The 20,795-nt window shown below is 42.2% G+C and overlaps 1 long non-coding RNA gene across 1 annotated transcript; it reads right to left on the minus strand.

Annotated features, from left to right (window-relative positions):
* Positions 1-16,427: 16,427 nt before the first annotated feature.
* On the minus strand, positions 16,428-20,795 carry LOC309714958. Its single transcript, XR_014279105.1, has 3 exons — positions 20,697-20,795; positions 20,564-20,618; positions 16,428-17,249 (listed from the first exon to the last, which is right to left on the minus strand). It is a non-coding gene; the product is annotated as an uncharacterized lncRNA (long non-coding RNA).

Consider the following 20,795-nt stretch of genomic DNA (forward strand, 5'->3'; position numbering starts at 1 on the left):
ATAATTTCTACAGAGACTATATAAAGTGCTAGTGGTTGTGAGTGGTGGTTCAGTCCATGTTATTATTGTGTGTTTGAGGGTACAGTTGTCCAAAGATTACATATCTGTATATACTTTATGTTAAAGTAAAAGGGAAGTTTTCCTTAAACCTTTCATTGTCTTTCATTACGAGTGGTTGAAAAACATATTCTTCATGGATCTTTGTGTAAAGTCATGATGGGTTAGATGAAAATCAATTTCACGCTTTGTCCTCTAAAAACGTTGCTTGTTGGGACAAATCACGCCACTGAAATGTAGTTCCCTCATTGATTCTAAAACAACAATGTGCCCCGAGTGCACATGAAATCAAAGAGATGATAATGACTACATTGTTAAGATTAAAGTCCAGTGGTTGCACTCCTACTGTTCAATTATACCCCTCTAAAAAACATCCTGAGAGTCCCTGCTGCTTCTGTCCACATGAAAACACACTGTCCTTTCTACAGTATAAGCTCTGTTCTTGAATCAAAAAATAGCATTTATTTCACTTAACTGTGATACAGAAATTAACTGGTGGTATGAAATAAGTCATCAAAAACCTAGTTCTATAAACTTTTTTTGACTTTGGACTATGTGAGGAAACCAAAGTAACCAATGAGAACATTCAAGCTCCACACAGAAAGGCCCCAACAAAGCAGGAGAACCTTTTCCTTGTGCACCACTATGCCACAATAACAACTCCACTGTCTTTTCTTGCAACCCAATTTAGATGAAGAGGTACGATCACAATATTCTGGTATTCAAAATACAAAACATTTCCTTATTTAAACCAACTGATTACCATCAAGGTTGTCTTCTCATCAGGCACTTCCAGTGCTGCTACAATTTCCCCACCAGGAAGTTACATTATGGCCACTGAAGCAGTGAGACGTACCATCTTCATTAAAAAAAATTTTTTTAAAAGTATTGTCACTGTCATCTTTGATCTAGCTCTGTATCCATATTATTTCAAAACACTGAGTATGTAACATTAATAGCAGTAACATAATTTAAAAATATCCAGGATCATGCATTTAGTTGCATATTTTCTTTAATTTTTTTTATGGCTTTATTTTTGATAGGGACAGTGAAGACTGACAGGAAAGTGGAGGAAAGTGAGAGTAGAAGACATGCGGCAAAGGGCCAAACTTTAACCCTGGCCGGCCGGCCGCTCGCAGCCGTGCAGCACATCTGCTCATTCCAGTGAGCTTAACCAGCATCCCTATTTTCCTTAATTTTTGTGGGTTTATTACAGTGTCACCCTTCAGTTTAGAAAATAACAAGCAGATGGTGACGATTAGAAAAACAGCAAAAATAATGAGGATAGCTTCTAACGTAAATAATTGATAAAAATTTATCTTTAAATTAAAACAATCACTTTATGAACTTTGTGCTGTCTATGTCAGCCAACTAACACAAATGTGAGCTAATAACATATAAAATCAGTAATAACTTTTCCTGCACTTATTTTATTTTCTATCATCGGCACACTCACACAACACTACCTGTTGGCTGGTTCTCGTGCTGGATTTAAAAGTATCACTCTCTGTCAGGCAGTTCTAAGTATACGTGCAGGAAATAAATTTTAAATATCGATTGCTTCCATGTACTCTCAAATTTATTACAGGTGTGAGCTTGACTCCAAGTATTGACTCTTTCCCAGCAGCAACCTTCTGAAATTACTGCAGGGCCAGCGTTCAGTCTAGCTGGAACAATAGTGCAAATATCAGACAGTATGGCAGACTATGCAGTAGAACTGACATGGTGGAAAAATAAAATCACAATTAGATTCACCAACACTGGATGTGCATGCAAAAAAAAGGTTACATCAATGCAATATTGATCTAAAGTAATTCTAAAGGCATCTTGGACTTACTGTAGGCTATACATCATTTATAGTCATCATTTTATAAAGCTTTATTTTTGAAACATCCATGCTTAATAACAGCATGCAAAATGCAGAGTGACAGGAATGATGGAAGAGCCTGATGTGGCCCTTAAGAGTCAGAGGTTATTTGTCCATAACTCAACAGAACATTTTTAAATGGCACCTGCTATATTACTTCCTGGAAATCATTACTCGTGTGTCTCTCAAAGGAGATACAGACTGTATAATCAAAAAGTGAAAAAATTAAATACATAAAAATATAAGAAAAGGAATGCCACTGTTACAAAGAGTGTAATCATTCTGAAACTGGTTTTGTGTCTGTTCTGATATAAATTCTGACCACCATCTTATCCAAAACCAAGCTTCAATAGATGTTGAGCTGTGTCATATAAGTTGGCAATTTAGTACATGAGAGGAAACAACATGAGAGAACTGCCATGACAAAATAAATGCCAAGCTGTGTGGTGATATATTCAGTTGAACTGAGCATTTGTTAAACTAATTTCTCACTTTTTCTAAGATCACACTGTAAGTTGAGTTATACAGCATGTTTGTAAAACTTGAGTTAATAATAGCTGAGAGCTTAGAAACAGCAACATTTATTATTGAAATTTTGAAATGCTGATTTACCATGCACCATGGTTTCATTTGCTATTTAGTCATGTAGAGCTCATAAATCTGGCTAAAGTGTTCTACTCTGGTGAAGACTGTAATATTTATCCAAGTAAAAAGTAAACTGGAAATATATAAGAAGAGTGGCAAAAAAATTCAGTATTCAATTCAATTCAATTCAATTTTATTTATATAGCACCAAAATTACAACATAAGTCGCCTCAAGGCGCTTCATAGAGATACAGAGAAAAACCCAACAATCATATGACCCCCTATGAGCAAGCACTTTGGCAACAGTGGGAAGGAAAAACTCCCTTTTAACAGGAAGAAACCTCTGGCAGAACCAGGCTCAGGGAGGGGCGGCCATCTGCTGCCACCGGTTGGGGTGAGAGAACGAAGACAGGATAAAAGACATGTATCTTTAGTGGTCAGGGACACTAGCAAAATAGCCCTTTATGGGAGAAAAATAAAGTTATCTCTTAATGGCCCAGGCTTCAGTAGTATCCAGAAATCAATGACGAGTTGGCAGCCAACCACCTTTATGGTCTTTTGGCACCACCAAAAAGAAAAAACCTTCTCCAGTTCTACCAAAAGTAACTGAAAACAAGTCAGAGTTTTACTCTGATTATCTTGTTTTCGTGACCAATTAAAGTCAGAATTATAATAGAAATTAAAATTTGAACCTAACAGTAAAATTTAGGTTGGAGGACATTAGCACCACATAAGGGCTTGTTGGTCTAGTAGAATGGTCTTGCTATAGTGTTAGAAATACTGGGTTCCATTCCCAGACAAGTCTGCGTGGTGCCTGTGTGCTATGGTGTTGGCTTTTGTGCAGACATTTCCACATTTTTTACAGAGCCTCTTTAACCCCTGCTGAATTGTGACCGTGACTGTGCTACATTACTTTCCTTTCAGAGGATCACATTTTGTTTTCATTATAAGAACACTGTCTCAAATGTAAACCTCAAACCTGCGTTACAGCAGCTGCTGTGATGGATCTTCATGAGGGAAAAGCTTTTTGTAAGTGCTGTGCAAAACCTCTACAAAGGGGTTATGATTTATGACATCAAAAAGTATTACAGTACAAAAATTTCAAACATGAGGCAGTTTGTCGACACATGCAGTGTTTTAACCTAGTTTAACCCTCATAATTAGTTTTTCTGGTTCAAATCTATGAACTTAAATTCTTCAGTGTTACTCTAACCAGGCAAGGGCTCCTTTTTATGAAATATTGAAAAAATAATAAATAAAAATATTGAAAGTGGAACTTTGTGGGCCTAAATAATGTTTGCTCCTTTAAGGCTGTTATAAACAACACATACCAAAGGAGCTTGCTCCAAACAGGCACATGAGATTACTTCTCTTCTATCTTTCAGAATAGAAACACTGCGGAATAAACTAATGAATCACATTTTACTATATTTTATAAAACGTATTTATTTTTGTTTGAAAATAATCCATTTGTCAAATTATGATTAAAATGCTTCAACAGCAACACCTGCAAGTCAGAAAACACGACAAAGTGGTGAAGGAGAGGAGACAAGGATTGCTGTGCTGCTGGACCTACAGAAAGGCCACCACAGTGATATGTGGCAACCTGACATTCTGCTGCACTCATTCAAAAGGGACTGGATTCAGGTGTGGTTAACAGGTTGCTGTCTAAAATTTAGATTGTTGTGATTTGTTTTGTTGTCTTTCTTTTCTTTTTTATATACCTCTTTTAGGACAGGACCCCTGGAGTCTAGACACTGGTGGTTGTGAAGAAAGGGAGAGTGGCAGAAAACACGGACTTAAACCATGCAAAGCAGAAGCTGATTGGCTCAAAACTTGTGGGTAAGAAGATGATTGGACTAGACCAATGATGTCAAGTATCGAGAATGACAGCGTGGGAAAGTGGTAGACATGTAAACTGAAAAGCAGCCTAAGACCCAGAAAAGTAGGTATGATTACAGATCTTCCTTATTGAACTTATGTCTAAGCTTCATTTCAGATGGTTGTGTTGTACCATTGCCGTTTGTCAGTGAGCATGCATAGTCCCATTTTCAAATCACTTCTGATGCTTATAATTCAGTATTGTGCTTTTTCTCCCTCGGATGACAAAGGCATAACCTGCCCTCCCCTGAGGAGAAACAATCCTTTCTGTCTTCTGTGTCTCTGGTTCGCATAGAAGTATTTATGTACTGCTAATGTTCTACAAATCAGTTTACTGAAGCACACCAACAGGTTACATAAATGGAAGAAACGATATTAACTGATATTATATTTGACTCATGATTAGCATCTACTAATAGCCAGTCCTATACCTGAGTGTCGTAGGGCACAGCTTCAATTAGAGTCATCGGTGATTAAAAATGTAGATGTCAGCGACTGAATGTTTGACCATGTACCTTGCCATTATTCAGTATATTCTTTGACAGTGTTCTAATGAGATGACCTCCACAATAATATGGCAAAGACCAGGCATAAGCTACCATGTTTGCAGAGTCTCAGAAGCTAAATTGGTTTTGGAATAATGCTATGTTAAACAGATTATGATTTTAATTTTAGATTTTTTTTCTTTATAAGCTATGGTTTTTAAAAATGTATTGTCACTGCAACCCCCCCCCCCCGGCTTCTGCTCCGTGACCCCTCATCTGGGACTCTCCTCAGCTCTTTCTGGGATAGTGGTGCGGCTGCCCTGGTCTCTTGTGCTCTGAGGGCCTCTGGATGTCTGGAATTTTGATCTCCTCCATGCCTGCTTCATGCCCTGGAGGACGGGGCTGTGGCTCCCTGTAGCAGATCATTACATGAAGGAACCTTTTAAATACAAGCGCACTCATGCTCATAGGTGTACACACGGGTGCTCACACACACAAATGACACCCTTTTTGGCTCCTACCTCAAAGCACACTGTGCGCTGTCGATCTTACGTGCTGCACAATAATGTTTAATATTTAGTATTTACTGTCATATTCCCATAGATCATCATTGTCGTGCTGACCTAGTAGGTGTGGCTGTTATTCCTCTTTTCCTCCTCCTGCCCTCTACCTGTTCGGTGCTGCTGCTTACCCATGGCCGCTGATTAGACCTTGGGTGCAATCAACAACTAAGCACGGCCTGGTGTGCGCCGCCCTGCCAGGTGAGCCACATTAGAGCAATCAAGGGTGGGCGTGCCTAGTAGACCTTAAAATGCATGCAGCAGTCATTTGACCCGTGTGCAACATACTGAGAGGACGGCAAACAAAGCACTTTTCCACTGTGAGGAAGACTTTGAACAAGACGGGCTATCGGTAAGCTCTTGAGCTCACATTTGCTGCACATATATTTGGAACTATGGAAGCTCAGTTGTGCAAATGTTTACGCTTAGGGAAATAGTTGCTGCATTTAAGTTTAATTATATTGACAAAAATGAATGTTTAAGTTTGGATAAATTGTTTGTGCAGTTAGTGTTCCCACATATTTATGTTAATTAATATTAAAAATAGTTACCCCAAATCCTTGGGTGGATCGTAAAACTAGTGAATAAATGTTTGGTTTTGATTTAAAGAAAATAATTCTTTGTAAAGAAAATCCTTAGTTAAAGTCTATTAAAATGTTTGTGAACTCTAAAATGTATACTTTAAAATACAATTGTTTATAAAAAAGTGTTAAATGCAAAGAAGACACATTGTGTATATTTTATTTAAGAACCACAGTTAAATTAACACAGTTAACCACATGGTAAATGGCTTTACTGAAGTGTATTTTGTTATTTCATCTGTCTTCTGTGTAATTTATCTGAATGGTTAATGAAATGTTCTTTATTTTTGTGTTGAAAGGTTTTTTACCTGCTGCTACCTACCAGCTATCAAACTAGTGGGTCTAAATAAAGTTGAGTGAAATTCAAAGTCTGGTCTTTTTCAAGTGTGGACACCTCACAGTCAGAGGAACACTTGACAGTAAAAAACCGGCCTGGCCAGTAGAGAAACCGGCCTTGACCAGTGAAGACTCCACAAAAGCTCACCACAAAGACGGAGAAGACTCCACCTGGGGGCCTGGAGGAAATTGCACACCGTTTGCCTGTCCAATCAACAACCGAGAAAACAGAATGGCTGAGTCCAAGTCACTCGAAGAGCTGAAAATAGAGCGAACCACTGCAAAGAGACTGTTTTCCAGACTCACCAACCATATAATAAGGACCCACATGGATATGTCTGTAGAGGAGCTGCAGGATTCCTTCAAGAGACTCACAGTAGAGGGCTCCAAAGTGATTGACGCGAACGAGGAGCTTGAGGCCGCCTACATCACGCAGTGTGAAGCAGAGGGCACACCGGAGCTGATGGGCCAACAGAGCGCAGACGTCGAAAAAACGGAGAAAGAATGTGAGCAGAAGTTGAAGAAGGTGAAGCACCTGATCAGAGAGACACTGTGGACATCATATGGTGAAAAAGAACTGACCCTTGCTCTAAAATCAGCAGAAATGGCGTGTGAGAACGTCACATCCACTCAGCCTGATACACCCCTGGAGGCATATGATTTTATGCTCCGCCATCTAGAAGAACTGGTGAAGAAAGCTAAGCAGGCACACCAGACATGGAACCGCTGGGCTCCACCTGCTGAGAGGCGAGATTGTGATCGTCGACTGATGGAGCTCCAAACCTGCCTTCCAAAGCTGGTGTCAGGGAAGGCAGTCCTGATCAAAGCAGAGAGGATTAAAAGAGATGCCGACCAAGCAGTTGTCACAGTCCGCAACGCAGCCTCGGTCGCAGCCATAAAATTGAAAGCCACAGCTTTACCAAAGTTCACCGGCAGCCAGCGTGAGTTCTACAGATGGCGGAAGGAATGGGAGGCTCTGCAAAAGCAAGGTGAACCAACCGGGTCCGTGGAAGTAAAGAAATTCCAACTTCTTGATAGCCTCGATGATAAAGTGGCCAAAGATCTGCGCCTGTCCACATACACCTCAGCCGATGAGATCTTCAGAGTCCTCGAGAACCGCTATGGAAATCAAGCCACCATCGCCATTGAAATCATTGAGGAGCTTCAAGCTATCCCTCCTGTCCGTAGCAACCAGCCTAGAAGAATTATAGAGCTTATCCACGCAGTTGAAAAGGCCCTCTATGATTTGAGTGAGCTGGATGAAGCAAATGCCATAAAGAACCTCTTGGTAATAAAGTCTATTGAAAGCAAGCTGCCTGAGTCCCTAAAGAAAGACTGGCTTACCCACGCTGCTGATCCAAAGAATGCTGTGACTCATCAGAACCGGTTTGACAAGCTGCTCGCATACCTCCAATCTCAAGAGTCCATCTACGAGCAGTTAGACCAGCTGAGAGACATCGACCCTGCCAAGGAGAGAATAAAGTTCCCAGTAAAGTACGCCCGTACCAAGTCAGTTAAATCCAGTACTGATCCAGCAGGCTGCATCATCTGTGGGGACCCAAAGCACAAGAGAAAGCTCTACATCTGCAGACGGTTTCGAACCAACACAAAGTTACAGGAGAAAGAGGATGCAGTGCAGCAACTTGGAGCCTGCAAGAGATGCCTCGAGATCCACGATGAACCCTGCAGAAAGACTACTTACCTGTGTGGAAAACCAGAGTGCAAAGACCAGCATCATTACCTTCTTTGTCCCTTGCCACGACCCTTATCACAAAGGCCCAAGTCTGGTCCGGCGAGAGCTGAGGGGAGGAGGTATACAGAGGTTCAAGAAGAGTTCATCTCTAAACTATCGCCAGAGCTAGCGCAGGAGTGTCGGAAAGCTTTCTGCAACGTCTCATCACGAGCCTTCAACTCCATGGCAGCAGAGAGAGGTCTACTGGAGGAGACTGGTCTAAAAGAGTACCCTGTGATCCTGATGCTCCTTGACGTCATCGCCAATGATGGGCAGAGAATTGGGACACTAATTGATCTAGCATCTGACACAAACTACATAACCCATAAAGCCGCAAGTAAGCTCAACCTTCGCAGTGAAGACGTCATGCTTGTCATCCAGGGTATCGGAGGTATGAAGGTGTCTGTGGCAACCAAGCGCTACCTTCTCAAGATCCGTGTCAACACCTCAAAAGGAACTTTAAAGCCTCACCAGTTAGTCTGCTATGGTCTTGACAAGATTGCTGAAGTGGAAAGACATGTTCCACCTCAGAAGCTACAAAAGATCTTCCCTGACATCCCTCTCCAAGACCTCATCAGACCCAGAGAGATCCAGCTTCTAATCAGCCATAAAGAAGGCCAGCTGGTGCCCCAAAAGATCCGTTCCATCGGTGACCTGGTTCTCTGGGACGGTCCACTTGGCAAGACAATTGGGGGCGCGCATCCAGACCTCTTTGAGGAAGTCACTTTGATGGCCCACACCTCCAAAACTCACTTCGCAAGATCAATGAGAGCTGCTGCACTCAAGTACCAAGAGTTCACTAAAGACCTAGCTTCCTGTCAGCACCCTGATCACCCTGAGACTCTATCCACCACAGCTACCAGCAGCAGAGACTTTCTGAAGTGGTGGAGGTGGGAAAGCATCGGAGCCGCTTGCCAGCCGAGATGTGGAGGGTGTCGTTGTGGGAGCTGCCAGCCAGGGGGTAAAGAAATGACGCTTGCAGAAGAGAGGGAGATGGAGATCGTGAGGAATGGCCTGACTTACTCAACTGGAGATGCCCACAACAGTGAACCGCATTGGCATGCTAAATACCCATGGGTAGAAGATCCAGCAACCTTGCCAAATAACAGGAAAGCAGTAGAAGCAATATTCATCAGAACCGAGATGAAGCTATCTAAAGAACCTGAATGGAAGAAGGCCTATGCTGCACAAGTTCATGAGATGGTAAACCGCAGAGCTGCAGTGAAGCTGTCCAAAGAAGTCCTGCAGAGTTGGACTGGGCCAGTATGGTATATAAGCCACCTCATCGCGCCAAATCCACACTCTGTCTCTACCCCAGTGAGGTTGGTGTGGAACAGCAGCCAGAAGTACAGAGGCCTCAGCCTGAATGACATCCTCATCAAAGGTCCTGATGTCCTGAACCCGATAAGAGCTGTCCTGCTGAGGTTCCGAGCTGGTGTCTACGCCGCCCTTGGTGACGTCCGCAAGATGTACAACTCCGTCTGGCTGGAAGATCGAGAAGTCCACTTGCACAGATTCTTGTGGCGTGACACAGAAGATGCAGACATAGCAGACTATGCCATAACAAGAGTCAACATTGGAGACAAACCTGCTGGTTGCATAGCCCAAGTCGCCATGAGAGAAACTGCAAACCTACCTTCATTCAGTCACTTCACAGAAGAGAAATGTGTGCTGGAAGAAGATGTTTATGTCGATGACATCCTGACATCACACAATGACCTCGACCATCTGAGACTCCTAACAACCAACATCGAGCACATCCTGAGAGCTGGAGGATTCTACATGAAGCCTTGGGTCTACTCCAGTCAAAGTGGGAGGGAGGAGTCAAAGAAAGAGTTGCCCCGATCAGAGCCAAAGACTATGATCCTGCCAAACCAGCTGATGGAAGATGACAACAAAGCCCTTGGCCTTGGCTACACCATCAATGATGACAAGCTTCATGTCATGGTCGCAGTGAACTTCTCAAAGAAAAGGAGGAAAATGCGCCTTGGTCAAGACCTGCTCAGAGAAGAAGTCAGAGCGCAAACACCTGATCCACTCACCAGGCGAGAACTGCTAAGCCAAGTCTCCGGTGCAATCCAGCGTGAGAGCTACGGTTTCCAGACCTTCTTCGCAAACCGCGTTGGTGAAATCCAGAGTAGCACTGATGTCCAGGATTGGTGGTGGATTCCTGGGTCAGCAAACATTGCAGACATTCTCACCAGAGGGGCCAGTCCAGATGCCCTAACCGAGGACTCCGAGTGGCAGTCGGGTCCAAAGTTTCTCCAACTTCCTGAAGATGAGTGGCTGAAGAAATCCGCCGGAGAAGTCGCTGCCCAAGCTCGAGAAAAGGTCACAAAGCTACAGAAAAAGACTTTTGTTGCGGTCCTTACCGGAGTCCACATCAAGGCAGCTCAGGACTCAGCACACGTAGAGTCGAGAAGGCCACTGGCAGGAGTAGCATCCCAACAGCTAATCGATGAAAGGCGATTCAGCAACCTGAGAAGGCTGATTGGGACCGTGGCGTGGGTCTGGAGGGTTGCCAAAAAGTTCATGAGATCAAAGACCAGAGACCAAGAAAAGTGGGAGGTAGTACCATCTTCGGGTGTCCTCACAGTCAGCGAAAGACGAGATGCTTTTCGAGACCTTTGCCTAGCAGCACAAGAGGGCGTCACCTTCCCAAGCACCACAACAGACAGACTAGTCGTTTACAGAGACCAAACAAGTGGACTTCTAGTTTGTGGTGGCAGAATCCAAACCTTCAAAAAAGACCGCAAAGCCGTTCCCCTTCTACCATTCCAAGCCTGGCTATCCACCCTCCTTGCCAGAGAAGCACACAGCGAGGGACATGGCGGAGTGGCAGAAACCTTACTGCGGATGAGAATGAAGGCTTGGGTTGTCAGAGGAAGAATTATTGCCCAAAAGGTCGTTGACCAGTGCATCATCTGCAAGAAGGCAAAGGCAAGAACCTGCAAGCAAGTAATGGGGGACTTACCTGAAGAGAGGTCAAATCCTGCTGCACCATTCGAATTTACATCTGTTGACCTGTTTGGACCCTATCATGTGAGGGATGATGTCAAGAGAAGAGTGACCATGAAAGTTTGGGGAGTTGTGTTTTGCTGTATGGCAAGCCGAGCCATTCATGTCGAACTAGCGAGCACACTATCAACAGAGAGCTTCCTGCTTGCCTACCAGAGGTTCACTTCTGTCCGAGGCCATCCCCGGAAAATCTGGTCAGATCCTGGCACAAACTTTGTCGGCGCCAAACCTGTCTTGGAAGAAATGTATGCTTACCTGAGACGACAAAACAAGGAGTCGCTTGAAGAATACTCTGCCAAAAATGAGACCATCTGGGCATGGAAGATTCTTCCCGCTGACTCACCTCACCGAAATGGGGCCGCCGAAGCTGCTGTCAGAGTTACCAAGAGAGCCCTCCATACTCTCGGCAATACAGAGGCTCTTACCTTTAGTGAGTTTCTGACAGCACTCCAGCTAGCCGCCAACCTTGCAAATGAGAGACCCATTGATGCCAGATTTCAGAGCCGAGAAGATCGCATTGACTACATCACGCCGAATAATCTGTTGCTTGGTCGAGCCACACAAAGTGGGGACTTCAAAACTGTTGACTTCACAAATTATCCTTTCAAAAGGCTGAAGGAAATACAAACCATAGTCAACAACTTCTGGAGGTCCTGGAGCCAACTCGCTGGACCAAACCTGTTCATCCGCAGTAAATGGCATACTGCAGAGAGAAACATTGCTGTTGGAGACATAGTTTGGCTCTGCGACCAAAATGCCCTTAGAGGGCAGTTCAGACTCGCAAAAGTCATCAGCGTGAATCCTGATTCTAAAGGGATCGTTCGAGATGTGCATGTGAGGGTCACTCCAAGTTCCAGCATTGCGATCAAGAGTCCAAAACCCGCTACCACAAGTCCTGAGCTGGGCACCACCTTACATCGGGACATCCGGCGTCTTGTGGTCCTTTTACCGGTGGAAGATCAAGCGAGGGACCAGCCCACCTGAGTGCGATCTTTCCAGACAGTGCTGAGCAAAGATCGAGTGGGAGGTGTCGTGCTGACCTAGTAGGTGTGGCTGTTATTCCTCTTTTCCTCCTCCTGCCCTCTACCTGTTCGGTGCTGCTGCTTACCCATGGCCGCTGATTAGACCTTGGGTGCAATCAACAACTAAGCACGGCCTGGTGTGCGCCGCCCTGCCAGGTGAGCCACATTAGAGCAATCAAGGGTGGGCGTGCCTAGTAGACCTTGCAGCAGTCATTTGACCCGTGTGCAACATACTGAGAGGACGGCAAACAAAGCACTTTTCCACTGTGAGGAAGACTTTGAACAAGACGGGCTATCGGTAAGCTCTTGAGCTCACATTTGCTGCACATATATTTGGAACTATGGAAGCTCAGTTGTGCAAATGTTTACGCTTAGGGAAATAGTTGCTGCATTTAAGTTTAATTATATTGACAAAAATGAATGTTTAAGTTTGGATAAATTGTTTGTGCAGTTAGTGTTCCCACATATTTATGTTAATTAATATTAAAAATAGTTACCCCAAATCCTTGGGTGGATCGTAAAACTAGTGAATAAATGTTTGGTTTTGATTTAAAGAAAATAATTCTTTGTAAAGAAAATCCTTAGTTAAAGTCTATTAAAATGTTTGTGAACTCTAAAATGTATACTTTAAAATACAATTGTTTATAAAAAAGTGTTAAATGCAAAGAAGACACATTGTGTATATTTTATTTAAGAACCACAGTTAAATTAACACAGTTAACCACATGGTAAATGGCTTTACTGAAGTGTATTTTGTTATTTCATCTGTCTTCTGTGTAATTTATCTGAATGGTTAATGAAATGTTCTTTATTTTTGTGTTGAAAGGTTTTTTACCTGCTGCTACCTACCAGCTATCAAACTAGTTGGTCTAAATAAAGTTGAGTGAAATTCAAAGTCTGGTCTTTTTCAAGTGTGGACACCTCACAGTCAGAGGAACACTTGACAATCATGATGTTGTTTATTATATTGCTCTCTTTTCTTCTGCTTGTTTTCTCTTTTTTCTTTCTCAACAGGTGATCCAGGTGATTGATATATGTATTTTTTGTCTGCTTATTTTGTTGGTTTTTGTTTTTTGCCCTTTATACCCGTCCCTCTTCCCCGCTGTTTTTCTTTCTCCCGTTTCTTTTCCCCATTCAAGTCTGTCCCACATTTAGCAAGTGAAAATAAAATAAAATAAACAATAAAAGGTAAATCAAATAGACCATTACGGCAAGACTGGGATGGTCCATTTGGTGAAGTAAATCCGTAAAAAAAAAAAAAAAAAGTATTGTTATCTTTTACCAACATCTGCAGTGAATATTTGCCCCACACGTGCCTCAGTTTTGCTAAGGTTGGTAAGGTAAAGTGCCAAAACATGAGTAGACAGTCATGTTTTGGCGCTTTACCTTACCAACCCTGAAAACATTCATGCATTAGGACCGGTAATATTTGTGCTCCTCTACAGCCAAACAGTAGAATTTAAGCAACAATGTACAAATAATAGAGCCCCAGGCAGTGCGAAAGAAAATATGTAAGAGTAGTCTTACATATCATTCTTGATCTTGTACTCAATGAGCCAGCTTGGGAAAACATTTGTGGTCTAAACTGGTAAGTGTCATGAACTGGCTGTGTGGAGGCAGATGAGAACACAAACGCAAAACTCACGGAGACAGGAGCTGAACTCATAATCACTGCTTTATTGCAGGCCTTACAAAGAAACAGAACTAAACTGGCAAAACTAAACTAAGAACCGAGGGAACACAAAAAGGCACACAGGTTCAGGGAGGAGACATTGACGACGCAAGACTGAACTGAGGGAGATGCAGTGTTGGGTAAGTTACTTTAAAATAGTAACGTAGTTACATTACTAGTTACTTCTCTCAAAAGTAACTCAGTTACTTCAAGTTACCCGTTACTTTCAAAGTAACTAGTTACTAGGGAAAGTAACTTTGGTTTTACTCTTTTCTCTTGTTAATGTGTTGCTTCCATAACTTTGTCAGTCTTCTAGCTTGCTTACTTGCCACAAGTGCGCTGTGCCACCTACCAATAGAAAGGAAAAGATAATGTGCATATTTCCATGAGAGAAATCCCACGCCTGGACCGTCATTGACTGCTGCCATGATTCTAGCCTACGTCACAGCGTCATGTGCGCGTTTTACATCCAACACAAAAACTGCAGTCGTGGTGCTTTCAATTGTACTCAGAACTCGGAAATTCTGCCTTCTGAATAGGAAGATGTAGGTAACACCAGACTGCAGATGAGCTGCATACAGGGCTGGACTGGGACAGAAAATTGGCCCGGGCATTTTTACTAGAGACCGGCCCACCATTATAGGAAAAATCATAAAGCCTTTGAATGAAAATAAACACTGTTGTGACAGTGATGTACACTGTTTTGATGGTATATATGTATCAATCTATCAATCGTTTGTTGTAAGATTCAGATAATTATTTTTTAAAAGCTAGACATTTTAAATGAGAATAAGAAAGAAAAGTATTTCTTTGTGCCCCCCTCTCCCTGTTAATGCCCTACATGCCCCCCTGGCAACACTTTGCTAGACCCGCCCCTGCACAGTTACCAGCTGTCAGCTACATAAAAAAGGATCCAGGTGTTATTTGTCTCTCAGAAACAGTTCATAGCTTCCCTTCAACTCATTCATGTCACCTAAAAGGTAAACCTGTTTCTCCATCACCTGTTCAGCTCTGGTGATCCAGTAAGGACATCTCCTGGTTTCATCTTCATGTTTCCCTCTCACCAGATAACCAAACCATATCATGACCAGCAGCTTTTTTGCAGCTGTGGCTCCAGCAAACATCAGCTGATACTAGAAATTAATATTAAATAAATTCTAACAATAGCTGATCAAGCTTAAACGTGCTGCTGTTGTTTAGCGCAACATCCGCTGGTTTCCTCTTTCGGCGCAAAGTGAGCGATAAACAAACAAGAGAAAAAAGCCGATCAGCTGATCATTGATCAGTTTTCATGATTGAAGTAGAAACGGGAGAGGGAGGGGGAGAGAATGAAAGAAGAAGAGGCAGCTGTGCAGCAAAGACACAGAATAACTCCAGCTTTGTGTCTTTTTCATTGTAGCTGAATTACGGGGCAAACTGTTCCTTTTCACCTCAATAATAAACGCGTAATATTTTCTCTGAATACCAGACGGGACAGTTGGCAACTCTAATAACTTGTGAAAATAAAGTTCAACATCATTAACTTCATAGCACCCACCCAGCTGTATAGAAACTCTGTCACGCTAGCTAGCACGCAGTACGGAAAAAGTCAGAATAACGAAAATAAACTCCACCTAAACTTGGTTTATATCTGACCCAGATAGACTGCAGGTCATAACTTCTTACCTGAAGTTCAGTTCACACTTGGACCAGCGGCCGCCTCGGGTCTCTTTTCCTTCTGCGTCCCTTTTCCTTCATCCACCTGCTGCCGTCCACCACTTGCTAATGTTACTGAATCTGTGGAAGCTCCGCGATAGCCACCACACGAAGTAACGAGTAACGAGCCTATCTAAATCCCAGTAACGACTAACGCGTTCCTGATTTTGGCATAATAACTAGTTACCACAATAATAACGTAGTTACTGTAACGCGTTACTTAATAACGCGTTAGTCCCAACACTGGGGAGACGTGGACATAAATACACAGAAGGAAGTGGGAGCACACGGGGAACACAGCTGACAGCAAACAGAACAAGACTCATATTGACGGGAGACTGTCAAAGTAAAACAGGAAGTACACAGAGGTGCAGACAGGAGAGCGAAAGCACGGGGAGAGCACAGACATAACGGGCTGGGGAAAACATGGAATAAAACACAAGTAGGGGAGACGAGGGCTCACCGATACACAGAGGGGCACACGGGGTAAAGTGACATGGGGAAATCAAATGAGGAACATTTTAACAGAACCCCCTAGGAACGAAGGCATAAATAAAGAACAAAATACAAAACACGAAAACTACGAATGCTGGGCCAACATGGCCCAAGTGTACACATCTTCAGTCAGTATTGAATATCAGCATTTCCATGTTCATTTGTGGACATGAACTTTGCCTGAACTTCAAGCTGTAATATAAAAACACTTCAAGTATGTCTTTTATCCTGTCTTCCTTCTCTCACCCCAACCAGTCGCAGCAGATGGCCGCCCCTCCCTGAGCCTAGTTCAGCTGGAGGTTTCTTCCTGTTAAAAGGGAGTTTTTCCTTCCCACTGTCGCCAAAGTGCTTGCTCATAGTGGGTCATATGATTGTTGGGTTTTTCTCTATGAAGCACCTTGAGGCGACTTTGGTTGTGATTTGGCGCTATATAAATAAAATTGAATTGAATTCATGTACCATTTTATTAAATCTACTATAGTAGTCAAAAGGCACAGGAAGTCTCAAGATGAAACTCATCTACAAACAACATGTGACAGAAGCTATCTGACATGTGAAGATCAGCTGAAACAAGCAAGCTGCATTATAAATACCGAAAGAAAGAAAATAGAGCTTTTGTAGATTTTCTTGAACTCCTCTTTGTATCCTGTCCCAAGGCACACTGACATGAGAGAGGTTCATCTGGCGAGAAGGAGTGGCTTCATGTCTCCCTTTAGGTTTCAGTTGACAGGGCTTTCAACAGACTGCTGGGATTACATAGTGACAGTAGAAGGAGACAGCAGTAATTCAAGTGGAATCAAGAATATCCTGTAAACGTGTGCGCTCACTGTCAACAATCAGTCTGCCAATACAGATTTGTTGTGTGTGTTCAATGATGGACATTAAAATGAGAAAACCAGCTCTGAATTGTTGCTATCTGAATTAGCTGTGTTGTCCAGCTTTGTATCCCTACCCCCATCCTACCTCTAAAACACAGAAACGCAGATACATATACACATTTCCCTTTCTCCTCCTCACACTTCTCTCTTCTCTAATTTACAGGGACTGTGAGCAGCATACAAATACAGCTCCTGACAAAGCATCTTGTTTTCTTGTTTCCGCTTCTTTTGCCCTGTCAGGTTCTTCTCGTGCTGTTTCCTCTTTTCATTCCTCTGCTTTAATCTGCATTGTCGCAGTGATGACTTGTGCCGTGTTGCATCAATCTTTGCTGCTCTCCCTCTTTCCTGCTCCTCTGTCTCCTCTCCTCAAACTGCTAGTGCCACCCTGTGGTGAGGAAAAGATGAGAGAGTTCAGGATCAAATCAAAGGTGTTTTGGGATTGACTTTTACATTAATACAGAGAAAAATTAAAAGCAAATTGTCAAGTCACACAGTTTAGATACATTTTTTTCTGGTTTGTCAAAAAACACTTGTCTATGTTCTCTGTCTAAAAAAAGAGAAAGAAATCTTAAGCAGTCTAGCCCTTTAAATCGTTCCACTGATGGCCGGCTTGGTCATGTTGGTGCTTTCAGGAAATGTCTGCTCAGGTGATCAGACACTGAATTCACATTATATGAGAGACGCTAAAGATGGGAATTAGCATGTAATTCTAGCTAGTGAAATGTTACTTCAGCATGTGACATAACAGGTTTCACTGAATTAGCAAAAAAGAAAAAAAAACTGTGCTGAATCTGTTGTCTGCAGTTTGCTGTAAGACAGATTCCTTTCTTTGACTTTAATAAATACCTACAGCGTCCTATGCACCTTTGAACAAAATAAAGAGAATAAAGAGTAGGTCCAGTGCTCCTTGTCAGGAACAAAAACTGTACTGGTTCTCTTAAATCCTGGACTGCTCTACCTTGGCACAGATCTTCCAGTGGAGGCTGAGAATTGTGATCTCTGAAACTGTAACACACTCTCTGGCCCCCCCCTTCTTTAAAAAGCAGAACCACTGCCTTGAACAGCTACCTCAGTGACCTCACCCCCGTTTATGGCCAAGACACCTCTCATGCCCAGACCCTTCTTCCTCTATTGAAGGCACATCAATTGAATTACAAAATCCTCAAAACATTTTTTCCCACTACCTGACTAAACCTCGGTCAGAAGCACTGGTTTTTATAATATCAATATTTTTGAAATCAAGTAACACGCTTCAGCTCCATCCGTCTTATTTAAATTGCTAAATATTACTAAAATGCCATCTGCTGTATTTTCACTTTGTAGTGTAGTGTACAGTTATCATAGTATCCTTACCTGGTATAAAAGGCCTATGGTATTCTAATGAGATTCAAGTTTTGATGTCACAGACTGTGTGGCAGCTGTATTGAGTTTAATTAAAACAGCACTGCTAGCAGGCAGTTAATTTACATTCAAGAAGACAGGAAACATGTCAGTCACAAAAGGTCAGGACTTCAATATTAGCTTTTTTTTTTTTCAAAGAGCAAAAGTGATTTCAATCTAGCCTTCCGATTCCTTCTGTTGATGACACTTGGTCATTTTAGTGCTTCCAGTCCATGTCTTCTCCGTTGACAGGACACTATTCCACGAAAGATCACTTGGGAATTGACAAGCAGTTCAAGCTAGTTTTAAATCAATTTAAATTCTCTTTTCCATTTGTTACGGCTCTTGCAAGGCCTCCTCCTGAAGGTGCCTGTGTGGGCGTGTCCTTCAATCTCTTCTGTCTGAGGTACCGCCTTTTTCTTTGACACAGCTGACTCACATCAGTAATTAAAGGGATTTAAGCCCAGGGACAGGTGAGCTGTTTAATCAAATTATTCAGTGAGCCTGAATTCTCTTTGGATGGCATCTTGGAAGACATGACTCCTATCAGGGGTTTCATCATAGGAAAAAGGTGATGACTCTGAAGAACTTTGTATTGATCTATGGTGACCCTTTGCTCTTAAGGGACAAGTGGAACTAAAATATCTCAGCAAAATGCAACCACAGTACAACAGAGACAGATCTCCTTGGTGTAAGGGTTAAGGTTTTTTCCTTTAATTTATCATCCATCCATTTTGGCTTATACTGCTCCTTGAAGCAAACCATAGTGACCAGGGTTTCCTTCCTGTGTTATGTATGTAGGCATATTATGACAGGTCCATTCATAATTAATACAGTTACAACTCACTTCATTGTCTGAGTTTCCAAGTTTCTGCTTTATTACACATGTCATTTGGGTTAATTGGTCAAGGCTTGATAAATATTAGTTTAACAAATGATTTTTCTTCACCTGACAATTAACTCAACTTTGCCAGTGGCAAGCTCATTAATATTGAACATATGATGTTTTAAAAAAAATAGTTATTTTTGCTAGCTTAGTAATGGATTGTGAGGCAGTCCTCCTTTATCCTTTTTCAACAGCAATATCTTTTACAATAACTAATTAAGAGCAAAATTATTTACATACCAGTAACTAACTGCTTCTATGCACCATCTTTGTGTACCCTTTCCCGCCCAGGCTTCTAGACTTCTGATTGGCCAACATTTCTACCCAGTTAGGATTACATCGCCACCTGTTGCTTTGGCATGTTCTTGACAGCGTTTGACTTTGTTTTTTGCGATTACGTGTGGACGAGATTCTTTTTAACAAAACGGAAAATCTGTTTACAAACATACCCGCGTACGTGTGGTCACAGCCTAATTGCCAGTTTTAGGTCAAACTCTGCTTACACTGTTTCACAACTCTCCCTCCCATACAGTTTCTAATGGCAGACATCAGGTTAGCAAAAGTCCAAGGCATCACAAAGGGGCTTCACTAACCAATGGGTGATGCCACTGTGGCTGCATCCATCTTTTATACTTCGTATGGAGGTGATAAAAGTTGTTCCCTTTGAATTTAATATTTTTGCTTCCTCCTCTCTACCTCTATGTCGCGAGTAAAAGCCACCAAGTAACCGCTAAGGGCCTCTATACTACTCTTACAAACTTTCAGGCCCAAAGCTCTTACAGGAATAAGCCCAGAATAAACGGAACAAGAGGGTCAATATCAGTCAGATAGGTTAAAATTTATTATTTTAAAGGAAAACAAAGGGCTTGCAAAAGGCCTCAAACATCAAAATGGAAAAGGTCACTAACGACCACAATATAGTCTTATTGGTCCAACCTGTCAGCAATGCAACTATCACCTGAGGGCTTGCTCTCCCTCGGCGGTCCCAGATGCTCGTTGCTTTAAGAGAAACAAATCCACCCCAAATAAATACAAGCCCAACAGAACACATATCGCATGCACTAAGTGTTCAAGTTCAAGCAATAATTGGTGGCACTAAAAATCACTCTTAAAACGTATTCACCGCAAATCCACACGGAGCACCTCTAAAAGACCTAATTCCCGTAACGTAAGTGCCCAGCTCAGGGATTGCACATTGTCTGACTAATATTGCACCAGCCCATTGGAAATAAAAACAAACCCAGCATAAAAAAAAAAAACAAACAGTTTTAACTACTCTAAAACCAACTTGGGAGAAAATCGCAACAAAAAAGAGAAAAAACAGTGACAAATTCACGTGTGCAGCCTGTCCTGTAGGAGGCAATACAATATAAATTAGATTGTAGTGCATAAATATACTTTTTTATAATGTCAAATATATTATGTTAACATACCTCTAGCAGACAACTGTGTTTGCTGCACGCATGGCTTGTCTTCTAAAAAACACTACTAGAAACATAAAATACAATAACCATCAAATACATTTCAACAAATTTACAAAAGCACTAAAAAAAAAACAGCCTGTACCTCAAACCTCTGCTGTAGAGGTTTAAAACAACCGTTTGTGTAGAAGACAAAACTTCTCAGGCGCTTCACCTACTCACACAACCATTGTTCACAGCCAAA

The sequence above is a fragment of the Aulonocara stuartgranti genome (genome assembly GCF_965226115.1).
Source record: "Aulonocara stuartgranti genome assembly, chromosome: 2".
Taxonomy (NCBI): Eukaryota; Metazoa; Chordata; class Actinopteri; order Cichliformes; family Cichlidae; genus Aulonocara; species Aulonocara stuartgranti.